Below are 13,563 nucleotides of genomic sequence, written 5' to 3' on the forward strand. Positions count from 1 at the left end.
GGGAGACACAGAATCGGAAACAGGCTCCAGGCTCTGAGCCATCAGCCCAGAGCCTGACGCGGGGCTCGAACTCACGGACCGCGAGATCGTGACCTGGCTGAAGTCGGACGCTTAACTGACTGCGCCACCCAGGCGCCCCTGTGGTAATGTTATTCTTATACTAAAAGAATATCTAAGCTAAAAACAAACAAATAATAAATTCAAATGCTACCTGGATCCCTAACCAAGATCTTGACCACTCTTAACATGAGAACCCGCTTGCCCCAAATAAGACCCTTGCTGTGCATGTGCAAGACTCAAGGCAGCTGTCATCACAACTCTCAGACCAGAAATACCATCTCAAATACCAAAAGACTTGGGGCAAAGTGAGGACAACTGAGGCTCATGCTGTTTTCTCAGTTCCCCCAGGAAAAGGCCAGGCATCCTTCCTTGCCACATTGTTACTGCTATAGAATGTCTCACCTCAGCTACAATCTACTACTGATCATCCCTTCCTTTTACCAGGTTTCTAGATCCTTTACTCCATTGCTGACTCACTTCCTTATGTCTTCAACCTCTGTGAACCCTTGGATGGAGAGAAAAACTTGGCTTCCGTGTTTCTCTCAATTGCATCCAAAACTACTGATCCTCCCCACTCTGCTAAAATCTTATCCTTCTTGAGGCTCCTGTTATTCCATTGTCCCACTTCTATCCTTCTGTGGTAATGTTGTTTACTGTCTCTTGGTTACTTCCTGTCTTTCACTGAAGACTTTGGCATGTTGCTCACCATCCCCCTCTTTACCCCCACAAACAAAATGCAAGTCTGGATTAATCCTATATCTGCATTCTCTACTCTTATACTGGAGTGGCTAAAAACTGCTGAAAAGCAAATAACTCTGCTACAAATTTGTGATTTCTCAGCGGTGCTTCCTCAATCCTATCTCATTCATCTTTGTCACAGATGGAAAGAAAGGTCTTTGGTCAACAAAGTAGCAAGGTGCATGGAGTCTGTGCCACTATCAATTGTCTCGTAGTTCCAAATCCACCCTTCAAATATATACTCTGTGATAATGGATGGAATTGCTTTAAGCATTTCTCTGTTAAGTGAGCATGATGTTAAGCTTTCTCAGTAGAGCACGCTGGAGGGACACTGCAGGAGGAAGGGGCTCTCTTGAGGTTTCTGGCTGTAGAGCGGTGGATGAGCAGTGTGGGTGTGAGGACATCTGGTGGTATTTGGCCCTAGGCACTCACCCAGCAGGCACTGGCCCTCAGGGACATTGCAGCCCCAGCACAGCCCAATGATCATCTTCCTACTGCCCCCTCTATACAGATATCCTGTACAGGCTATACAGGAGGCTCCTGTTGGTATTGGCTCTCTGATTGTTTGCACTCAACCCCCTCCTTAGGTGTGACGCCCATTGTCCTCCCCATGCTGTGCTCCTCCCAACCTCACATTCCCCCCCACAGGGACATCAGGCCTCTACCTGGGCTGCAGGAGTCCTGGTGTCCCACTGCTACTGAACACCCATGCACTGGCCACCAGCTGTGGCTCACCAGCCATCACTGCATGCCAGAGGGTTCATTCCTGTTTCTCCTGTGACTGCAGATCAGCTCTGGCCAGCAAATCAGCAAATTTCTCTGCCATTCACTAGGTTCAAATACATATTTCTCCAATGAGATTTGAACCATGGCCTTGGGGAGAGGGCTGCCTTCTAAGTTTGTCCATCTCCTTCTGTCCTAGGATTCCATAAAGAGTAATCTTATACCCTAAAGTTACTCTCTTATTATAGTTTAATAATTCCTTGTATTAAACTTCCCCAGTTTAAATCTCGTGTGGTCTCAGTCTTATGATTGGATAGAGACTGCTAGAATCTAATAATCTCTCTCATTACTTACTCAGAAAAGATGAAAACAGTCAGTGCAAGATTTATCTTCACTTGCTGCTTCCACTTGAAGTCCTATCCAGTCTTTTTTTTTTTTTAATTTTTTAAATGTTTGTTTATTTTTGAGATGGGGGGAAGGGAAAAGAAAGAGGGAGACACAGAATCAGAAGCAGGCTCCAGGCTCTGAGCTGTCAGCACAGAACCTGACGTGGGGCTTGAACCCACGAACCGTGAGATCATGACCTGAGCTGAAGTTGGATGCTTAACTGACTGAGCCACCCAGACTCTGGCTTCTACCCCATTTACTGAAAATATTCATTTCAGGATGACCAATGATCTTATTGTTAATGTCAATGGATGGCATTTTGAACCTCATCTTTTTTGACTTCTCTGCTCCATCTAATACTGACTGGTTGCTTTTATTTTGTGACACAACATTCTCCTGCTTCTCCTTCTAACTTCTTTGATAATTTATTCTCATCTCCTTCCGAGGAACTTCTCTCTGCCTCTTTCTTCAAATTATGATGTTTTTCCAGGATTCTGCCCCTGGTCTTCTCCATGTAATTCCATGTGACTCCTTCCATTCCCATGGCTTCAACTGTTGTTTACATAGGACGCATCCCAGATCTGTACACTTTGTTCAGATCTCTGTCCTGAGCACTATCTTTCCTGTATATATTTTCACCATGACTCATAGACAACTCAAACTCAGTGCGTCCAAACAGAAATGAACAGCTTCTCTGCCAGATCTATTAATCTATTGATCCCATTCATCTGTGAATAACTCCACCAGTCACCTTGTTCAAGGTAGGCACCTGGCTGTTGTTTCACATTGTCTTTCCCTTTCTCATTTTCAAAAGCCATCAGTCACAAAGTCCCATTGATCTCCCTCCTGAATAGCTCTTGAACCTTCCAATTTCTTTCAGTGCCATGACCCATGCCTTACTAAAAGGGTATAATCTAAGTGAATAGGAAACATATTCAAGGAAGAAGTGGACAACATGAGAGGGTGCATTGCAGAGGGTGGTTACAGATTGTACAAGAGCATGGAGACATGAAGCAGTATGATCTGAGTTCATGTTGTTCTTTGCCATACCTGCAATATGGTAAAAAACATGTTTCTGTGAAGGCATTTTGCACATGTGGTTAACATATACAACTAGCTGACTTTAAGTGGATTACCTTTGGTTGTATAGGTGGGCCTTCTTCAATCAGTTGAGGGCCTGAAGAGCACAAACTGAGGTTTCCTGGAGAAAAAGAAATTCTTCCTCAAGACTACAACAGTAACTCATGCCTGAGTTTCCAACCTGCTGGCCTACCCTACAAATCTCAGGCTTGCGAGCCCCAATAACTGCATGAGCCAATTCCTTAAAAAAATATATGTACATGCATATATATCTTTATTTACTTATATTTATATATTATAAATATCATACATACATACACACATGCACATCTATCTCCTATTTCTTCTGTTTCTCTTGTGAACCCTGATACATCTGTAAAATTCCTTCACTTGGCCTACTTAAATACTTGATGGCCAAGACCACAGATGGGTTTATCTCAGAGTTTCAGACTCTGCAATTTCCCTACATTCAGCTAAATCACAAGATATGAAAACCAAAAATCATGTTTTTCATATTCCATGTATGAAGTCATGTGGCATTGTGATAAGAACTGTACTTTTTAGCAGTTAGAAATATACTTTGTTGGAATTTTTGGCTATGAGAGAAGACAAAAAAACAAAACATGTCAGGAGAAAACCAGTTTGATTATCAGTAAATTAACCGGCCTGACAGCTTTAGCAAAGATTAGTAATTAATTACTCCTTTGGATAGAAAAAGAAAAAACTAACTAGTTCAACACATAGATGCAAAGAAGTCAAGAAGTAAATTCCATTTTTAGCTACTGTCTTAATAACTTCTCTGGTTTTTTGTTGTTTAAACAAAGAAGCTGTGGGAGCAAGGAGGCAGTGAGAAGTACCTTGTTGGCACATTTCATTTAATTTCTGGTGTTGAGAACTAGTACAACGAAAAGGTCAAGTTAGCATCTGCAGCAGGCAGGAGAACCCATTTGTAGTGTCCAAAGTATCTAGTGATCTGGAGGGGACATTCATTTTATTTTTCCCGTGACAATTGTTTATTATAAAGGTGAACCCTGATTATCATTATGGACAGTAGTGGGGATCAGCTACCAGCAGGGTACTTGATAAGATGTCTTTCTTTGATTTCTGAAGGCGACATTCTTGAATCAAATTTCCCTCCAGAGATTATCTGAATTAGTTCAGTGATTATTAACATTTTTGCAAATGCAGTGAAGTCTCTTTTTATAACAACTCCCCATCCTGAGATGTTATGTCATATCTATACTGAGGAAGCATCCCCAAGTATGTGCTCTTTACTCAAGAAAAAATTTAGCAGAACCAATGATCCCTGCAAATGATGCTTTGACTCATGCTAACCTCACAGTGCCTGAAAAGAGCTCAGAAGATTCTCTTCTTTGTTCATTTGTCAAACAAATATTTTAGAGACTTTTTTTTTCTCTTCACTTTCAGGATAGAGATAAGGAAAAGAAGCACAGGGATTGTTTTAAAAGATCTATTGTCTTGAGTAGAGACATGTCAGTTCTAAATTAAACAAGTGGATTAAAAAAACTTCAAGAGTCTAATGTTGTATGACTTGGATTTTTAGCTTCATAACAGCTCCTTGCACTTAGAATGGGCATTAAAATAATTATAGAATGCATAACCTGAAATGTAGCCCAATTATCAACTGAACTGCATTGGGAAATCACAAAGTAAGCTCAAGAACACCATAATAATATAACAATGGAGAACTGAAAATTTGGGGGTGGGATTTAAAGACATTAATAACACTGTCTCAAAAAGCGCCATACAAATTCAGGGTGTTTTTTTTTTTTTAAGTTTTCAAGTAAGATTTGACTTGACCTTTTTCTTCAAGATCGAAATTTGCCAACTAACCCAGTTTGTAGGTCCCCTGTTAGTCTTTATGACAAATTTTAGTGGTGTATGATTATAAAAGTCAGAATCTACACAAAAGCCAGGAATTTGTCTTGTTTCTATTGTGGAAAGTTCCATTTCTGAGTCTCATCTTAACATTACCACCACAACACCACAATGTTAATGTTACAGACATTCTGGAAAGGCACAAGGGGCTAGGAAAATAAGTTGTCAATCACTGCCTTAGCACTCAAACATTTTTTTTAAGCTGAAAGAATAAGTAAGAATTAATGAAATTTGGATGGTGGTGGGAATTCTAAAGTGTTTTTGGTAGGGGCATTAGGTCATTACCCTAACCTAAAATTCAGTTATCATGAAGGTTATGGTGCTACATATAAAGAATAGGCTTATGTCAAGTCTCCAGTCATGGGATCGGATTCTCCTCCAGACAAAGCCATAAATAATGTTGCGTCAGTTTTTACAATTGTGGAAAATAAGTACTACGTGAGAAAAAACAAAAATAATGAAAAAGACTTAGTTATATTTTAAATATAAAAAATATTTTCATTTAATAGAATAACATATATTAATTAAGTCCCTAAGAAGAGCATCTTGACATATTGAAGATAGCATATGGATACATGATAAGCACTTGAATGTTTGCTAAAAAATACTAAAGAAGCATGTGACTGTTCTTATGTAATGGAGAAAACTTTCTCAGATTCCCTCATTATTCAGCAGTTGTTGGTGGCACTTAGCACAAAAATTGATATTTCAGTTCAGTTCCAATTGAAGTAACTGTCCAGTATTGGAGTCCCAGTCATACATTGGTTTTGCATTAGTTATGCAGTAATGGGGGATTGTTTGGCAATACTGTTGACTCTGGACCTTCAAATCATTTATACAGAGGCACTCTATTCATTCCTGAATTTACAATGCCACAGATGAATTTGCAACAGAGAGACCCTCCCTCTCTTTTTATGTAAGAAATGAGGAAACTGCAGGGGCAGGATTTGCAACTTAGTAGCGGCTGAAGCCTTGCCAAAAGCCTGTCTCAGGGGTAGCGGCTGTGAGGACTAATCATCACTCCCACTTGGGAAGTGGTGGGGGAGGTGGCTAAGAGTCTCAGCTTGGCCGACATCCCAGGAGGAGGAAGCATACTGGAAGCCGAAGGAGTGTCACTGGTGAAAATGAGAAAACCTGGCATGTAGCTGTGGCTGTCAGCTCCCCCAAAGTTGGGATCTTCTCAAGTGTCACCAAAGGAGAACCAAAGGCAAGGTCTGTGAACAACCACAGATATAATAAGAGGCTGGGAAACAAGACTCAGTCAAAAGGTTTAGAGAACTGGTATAATTTATTCTAAAGAAGGGAAGCTGAAAAAGATGTATCGTGGGCTACTTACGACTCAGTAGGAAGAAATAATTCTACAGTTGACTGAGTCATTATGCAACAAGCCAAGCATTTTCACATACTTGACTGCCATTTTATCTTAGTAGTAACCCAGTGAAAAATCATCTTATGGATGAGGAAACTGAGGCTCTCAAAAGTTAAGCAGTCTACTCAAATCACACAGCTGATATGGACAGAGCTGAGATTCTCTTCCAAGTCAGCCTGACTGCCACAGTGTTTCCCTACAGGGCAGTGACTTCTCTACAAAGTTTCCTATTCACAGATGGATTTGCTTACCAGCCAGAGATGAGTCTCTAACAGGGTAGGAGAATGGTCTGTATAAACATCTTAGGGCTCTAGTTGCCTTGTGTCTGATAATGGCAACACGAATTGCACCTCTCTCCCACACTGCCTACCCAATATGGTTGCACACTTGTTGCCAGACTATAGAAGGATTTTCTTTTCTTTTTTTTTTTTTTAATGTTTATTTATTTTTGAGAGAGGGAGAAAGAGCATGAGCAGGGGGAGGGGCAGAGAGAGAAGGAGACACAGAATCCAAAGAAGGCTTCGGGCTCTGAGCTGTCAGCACAGAGCCTGACACGGGGCTCGAGCCCACAAACTGAGATCATGACCTGAGCCAAAGTCCAATGCTTAACTGACTGAGCCACCCAGACGTCCCCAGGACTTTCAGTTCAAATCTCTGAATGACTCCAAAGCATAATGGTAGTTTTATACACACCCATACACACATATATACACTCATGCCTCCCTCAAAGCATTTGGATTGAGGTCATATACTTCAATAAAACAGCCAGTGCTTTCTAGTAAAGAAGCCTAGGACTCTGACTTGGCCAATGTTGCCTAGAGAGTTAAAGACAATAAAGTAAGTCACTACTACAAAAGTGCTTCAGGCAGAGACTAATACCAATAACAGTCCCACTCACCACATCCTGGGGCCATGGGTAGGTGGCACCATTATAGCTGGTGTTACATTATATCTGACATTCCTAAAACAAGAGTAAGGCAAAGAGGAAACTGGAGTCACCTGGTCCAGTTGCTACATCATTCATGAGGAACCTGCCACCAAATAATCTTGGTTTAGACAAAAATAGAAGAGTTGGTATTTCCCAACTACTCCAAGATACTCCCACCAAGCTCCCATATAGTATTATGTGCTTCCCAAGTCCCAGAAGATGTCAAGACTCACTCCCATTTATTCTCATTTATTCAATTTCTTCAGGCCAAGTACACAGGTTCTACACTTAGTCATTCTACATTTCTGCTTCACCTCCCAACCTTATTCCTACATACCCTATTTTCCAGCCCCACCTTACTCCTTGCTGTTCTCTGAACACTCCGTGCATGATCACACCTGCAGACTGTTGCTCATACACTTTCCTGGGCATGGAATTTCCCTACTGCTTCAAATGGCAAATTCCTATTCATCCTTCAGTAGCCCAGTTCAAAATAGTCACCTCTGTGAAAAGCTTCCAAACCTTGTACTCAGTAGCAATTAATATGTAAACATAGTATGGCATTTATGATGATGTTATAATTTCCTTACTTCCAAAAAAATCTTTATTACATACACTGATATGAGTAACTGTACTACTTCCTCATCTCCGTGTTCTCTCCTTTTCTCTCTTGTTTGACATCAGGGTCACTTTCCTTTAGAAGGCACTTGCGAATCTGGAGCTCTAAGAGGGGCCATGTGGAGTCTGGAGGATGAGAAGCAGGAGGTTGATGTCTGGGGATTTGCTGTGGGTTTAAGGCAGAGAGAAGTAATGAAGACCTTGGGTTTCTTTTTTTTTTTTTTATTTTTTTTTATTTTTTTAACGTTTATTTATTTTTTGAGACAGAGAGAGACAGAGCATGAACAGGGGAGGGGCAGAGAGAGAGGGAGACACAGAATCTGAAACAGGCTCCAGGCTCTGAGCTGTTAGCACAGAGCCCGATGCAGGGCTCGAACCCACGGACCGTGAGATCATGACCTGAGCCGAAGTCAGACGCTTAACCGACCAAGCCACCCAGGCGCCCCAGACCTTGGGTTTCTATTTAGATTATATTCCCCAGGTTACCAGACTTGGAAAAGAAGCAGCAGTTGAGTGCAGAAACCTTTCCCAGAAATGAATCCTATATTTGTTTGAACTGTCCTGAGAACTGAACTGGCACTTATAGGAGAGTGAAAAAAACTTCAACCTCTGTCATGGAGTCACATTTAATTAATATTTACTACATTGGCTTGAACTGAAGAAAACTCTGACATATGTCAAATTAAGTTCTTCATCCAGATCTGGTCTTAAATATAACTTTCTTACACAAACCCCAGAAGCTCCTTTACCCCTGGCCCCAACAGATTCTTGGGGTGAAGTCCCTGAAGGGTCCCTATTATATGAAAAAGATTAGGTTATTACTAACCATTATCCCCACGGCCCTGATTATTTTCTTTAACTGACTAGTTAGCCAGCAGTGGGGGAATGATGCTTGGGGAATAGATTTGAAAATGCCTGAAAGTTCTGGGAAAGAAGACATCATAGAAAGGTGTTCTGAGAAACTCTACCGGGAAAATTCTGCAATGCACAGAAGTGTGAGAAAGGTATTAGGAGTCTGGAGGTGCCTAGGAAGAAGGCCAGACTAGAAAAGATAAAAACTGAACACTGAGAAATACCTAGATCAGCTTGGCTTGACTTGTCAGATTTTCTCTAGCTGTGGCCTTGCTTACCATATGCCTATGCCCTCTAAGCTGGTCACCAGTCAGAGAAGTGCGCATATGACTTTTAAAAGCCTGAGTGTGCCTACTCCCATTATGTCCTCCTTCCTAAAACTATTGGGAATCACGGCACCACAGGGAGTTAGGACTGCCTGCAACCTGAGCTGACAGCTAATCCAGTCCTTTTGGGAAAAGACAAGAAATCCAATGTCAAAGAACTTAAGAAATTACTCAAGGTCACATCGAAGCCCTAAATCTCATTCTAGGCTATCTATACACAATGCTGTCTCAATATTTTTACAAAACAAAGCTAAGAGGTTTATATAAAAAATTATTTTTCTATAAAGCACCACATTTATAAGGGCAATATTCTTCCTCTCAACTATATTTACAGGTTATAGCCACGCTTTTGCCCCAGACAAACCACCTCATCCTTAAATGCTCTAAGGAAGGTGTTTTGCTGGTTATCTCTACCAGTTCCATGATGGGCTAGTGAATACATTTTAGTGCATTCACATGCAGCATAATCTGGTGACCTGAGCTAAACTCTACAGTAGCTGCAACCTCTGAGTCTCAATTTCCTCTTTTGTAAAATGAGAGTAGTAATATTTACCTTGTGGAGGTTTGTGGCGGTTAAATGTAAGGCTCACAGAAAACTTTTAGTGTAGTGCCAGACATTAATTCTCATTAATGCTAATATTATTATTCACGTGCTCTTTCTTTTGCTTACACTACTTAAAGTTTCCACACTATATTTGTTTTATATTAGATACTTAGTTTCCACCCCTTCTTGGTGTGTCTTGCCTGGCTTGTTTGGATCTGTCATTCGTTTATAAGGGTCTAGGATGTGCCTGGCACTGCTCCTAATAATGAGGCTGCAATAAGAAGGCAGACGCAGATCTTTGCTTTAGAATCTTCTTTCATGTGACTGCTCACTGATGGAGGCTCTCTGATAACTCTACTCTGACAACATTCTGCTTTCAACATGATGGGTGTGACATCTACCTCATGTTCACATTTCAGTAAAAAAAAAAAAAAGGTATTTTGAATGCTATTATTTTGGAGTATTCACTATGTCTGATTTAACAAAATCAAAATAACACTAGCTTAAGCAAAACAGAATTTTGTTTGTTTGGTTTTTTTCCCTCTCATGTGGAAGTCTAAGCTATTAGGTGGTTTGGCAGTGGGATGGGGTCATAATTCCGCTACTTGAGTTGTCTAGGGATCAAGGTTGCCTTTATTTTATTGCTTCCACATCCCCTAGGCTGTAGTCTTCATCTATTGGTCAAAGCTGGGTTTTATAACCACATCCACTACCAGAGAAAGTGGGGGACAAGCAGTGTCTTTTTAAGGGCATGACTTAGGAATTGCATATATACCCTTCCTTCCCATCCTGTGAACCAGAACTCAATCATATGGTCATATAGCTGAAAAGGAGATTAGTCCCTAACTGGGAAACCACATGACCAGCTAAAACTCAAAGGGAAAGTGGATATTGAAGGTCAACTCTTGGTATCTTCTGCAAACAGAGAGGTGGCACTCTGGTGAAGGATACTAGCCAACCAGTGAGAACCTCAGAGATACAGGAGCCTCACTAGACCATGGATGAGAAGGACTCCACTGTTATATATGAACATGTTCCTGCATCATTCATACATGTGCTATTTGTATAAATGATATAATAGGGCATTTTCAGCTTTTATTAAAAGAAGAGTTACTTATGTTTGGAGGATATTTCAGCAAAACACATTGACCATTGTCAAACATTTATTTAGAACAATAACAAAAAAGTTATTTTGGCCACATGAAATCTAAAATGCACATTACTTCATTGCAAAACAAATGATTGCAACTTGTATTCTTATCAAAGGGCATTACTGATTAACTCCTAGATCCACTGGACCATGAGTAATTTCCACCAATCAGATTTCAGTCATGAATAGAATCCTTAGTTTACTTCATCTCTCAGAACAAAACCACAGTAATCAGCGTTGGAGTATTTTATATGAGCAACGTACATATTCACTGACACAAAGAAATTAGCTAATTATCAATTAATGAAAAACGTATGACCTTTACAAAATTATCTCCCAGCAGAGACAAAAGCCTAGAACAGTTGACTCTATATAAAAACAAAAATCAGGTGACTTTGGACAAACATGATATGACCACATATAGAATTGGCTCTTAGGGCTTTGCTAGCTCCAGAGTTGCTTCTGTTTGGACACTACTATTTAGCTATCAATTTGAAGAGAAACTGTAGATGGCACAGAAACATTAAGTTTCCTATCATGGCAAACGAAGCCCCATAACATAATCAATAGTTAACATCTGTTGAACTCTTATTATTCTAAGCACTTTATATGGGCCATTTTATTGGCCATACCCTTGCCTGCAACACAATATTGCCTCTTAAACAACAAACGATCTCTGCTTACCTTTTTTATCTCATTCCTTGCCACTTCTAGCTCTGCAAAAGATCCAGCTATCCCGAGCCACTTGCATTCCCTGACACATGTTCTCTTTCCCCCCATTTCTCCTTGCTGAAATGCCCTTCTTCCAGCCTTCTCACCTGGTTAACTCCCACATATCTTTCAGATCTCTGCTCAGATAGTATCTCCAACTGGCAACAAGTCTTCCCTGCTATCACCTACGGCCAAAATAGACCACGATAAGTCTGTCTTTTATGCATTCCCATTCCCCTGTCCCTTTATTTATTTGCATATTCCCTGGGACAGAAAGCTCCTTGAATGCAAGAATGCTGTCATGATGGCCTACGTCCCATGTGCTAAGCATCATGGCTTATACACAGGAATGTACACAGGATGGAGCAGGAGACCTGACTTAAAGGTGAGGTCTCCCCCACTCCAGGGGATAGTTTCTATTTTCCTAAAAAGATTGTCACTAAAAGAATGTAAGTTTCACAAGAGCTGAGAAGTTTGTCAGATTTATTCACTGATGTACCTCTAGAGCCTACAACAGGGCCTGGTACCCCAGAAAAACCTCAATATATATTTGTTGAATGACACAACAAAACAAAACATCTACACTTGTTAATGATGTCATTTACTTTGAAAAATATTAGACTGAAAAGCTTTTTTATATTATTGTTTCTCTAAAGTTTCCCAATGCCCATCCTTTTATTAGATATATATTTCAATGTCAATTATTGATTTTATTTTTTACTGTGACTTATAAAGATGCATGCAAGCAGAGTTTGTAAAATACATATTATTTTATATTTTTGAAAAACTTCTTGAAACATATTCTAGGTTATCTATAATTCTGATTCAAAATAATACATGCAGGGGTGCCTGGGTCAGTTAAGTGTCCATCCTTGGCTCAGGTCATGATCTCATGGTTTGTGAGTTTGAGCCCCTGATCCAGGCTCTGTGCTGTCAGTGCTGAGCCTGCTTTGGATCCTCCGGCCCTGTCTTTCTCTGTCCCTCCCCACTCGCGCACATATGCACATGTGCTCTCTGTTTCTCTCTCAAAAAATAAACACTAAACAAATAATAATAAAAATAAAATTAAAAATATATAATACATGCAGATAGGAAAAAGTGGGGCAATAAAAACCATCAATGATCATCTCACCAGAGTGATAACCACTTTTAACATTTTGGTGTCCTTCAAGACTTCACATTATTTTCATTTTCTCTCTCAGTTTGTACACATATGTGATATATGTGTGATATGTGTGATCTGTATATCAAACATACATGTACAGATTGAGAAAGAAAATATATATTTACATATATGTACATATACATACACACATATTTGAACATATACACATATATATGGTTTTACGAATGTATAATACATGCTGCCTTATAATACTCTTATTCACTTAACAATTATTATAAACACATTTTTGTATCAGTAAACACTTTTCCACCTTGCGATTTAACCTACTTTATGGATTTATCCTCTACTAGACAATAAGCAACTCGATAAATCTGGTTCAATGGCTTATCCTGAGTGAGGATGAACATAGTAGCCCTCCATAAACACCCGTTGAATGGATGAGTGTTGTATCTAGATCTCTAAGCACACCCTTGGTGGTTCCCACTGGATACATTTTTTTCAGGTCTAAAGTCTCAGTGAAGGATTATTCACCTCTAAGTGGTGGCTAGCTACCTGAGCTACCTCAACCACAAAAAGAGAAGAATGGTGATAAGAAACAAGAGTCAGGAGCCACAGCTGGACCTCCTGAGGCACGAGAATTGGGAAGCCCCAGGTCTGTAATTCCACTGCTACCCTCGCCCACTCCTCTGCATGCCCTGCTCTATTCTGGTCACTCCCTGTAAATCAGCTCTCTGCTCTGTGGACAAGCAGAGCTAACAGAACCAGACTTTCAGCTCACGTATTTCTGTTCAAGTAATGAACAGAGCACAAGTAGCGTCTCTGGGTCCCATCTTCACCCTCAAAAGATAGAGAGTCTGGGTCAGCGGTCCACATTGTCTGTTGTTAACTGGGAGACAGAACGTGTAATAATGACTCATGTCAGCGGGAAGGGAAATGTCAAGAAGGAGGCTCATGAGCCAGTGAGGTTAGAGGTGATTCAATGTTAATTACATTGAGGTTAATTACCTGAGGTTAATTATCTGAGGTTAATTACCTCAGATGTATGTCTTGGA

The 13,563-nt window shown here is 40.3% G+C and overlaps 1 long non-coding RNA gene across 1 annotated transcript; it reads right to left on the reverse strand.

The window, feature by feature from the left end:
- Positions 1–3,041: 3,041 nt before the first annotated feature.
- Positions 3,042–13,359, reverse strand: LOC122241536. Its single transcript, XR_006221747.1, has 3 exons — positions 13,290–13,359; positions 7,800–7,968; positions 3,042–3,109 (listed from the first exon to the last, which is right to left on the reverse strand). It is a non-coding gene; the product is annotated as an uncharacterized LOC122241536 (long non-coding RNA).
- Between the last annotated feature and the right edge of the window lie 204 nt (positions 13,360–13,563).

This window comes from Panthera tigris, chromosome C1 (assembly GCF_018350195.1).
Source record: "Panthera tigris isolate Pti1 chromosome C1, P.tigris_Pti1_mat1.1, whole genome shotgun sequence".
Lineage (NCBI taxonomy): Eukaryota > Metazoa > Chordata > Mammalia > Carnivora > Felidae > Panthera > Panthera tigris.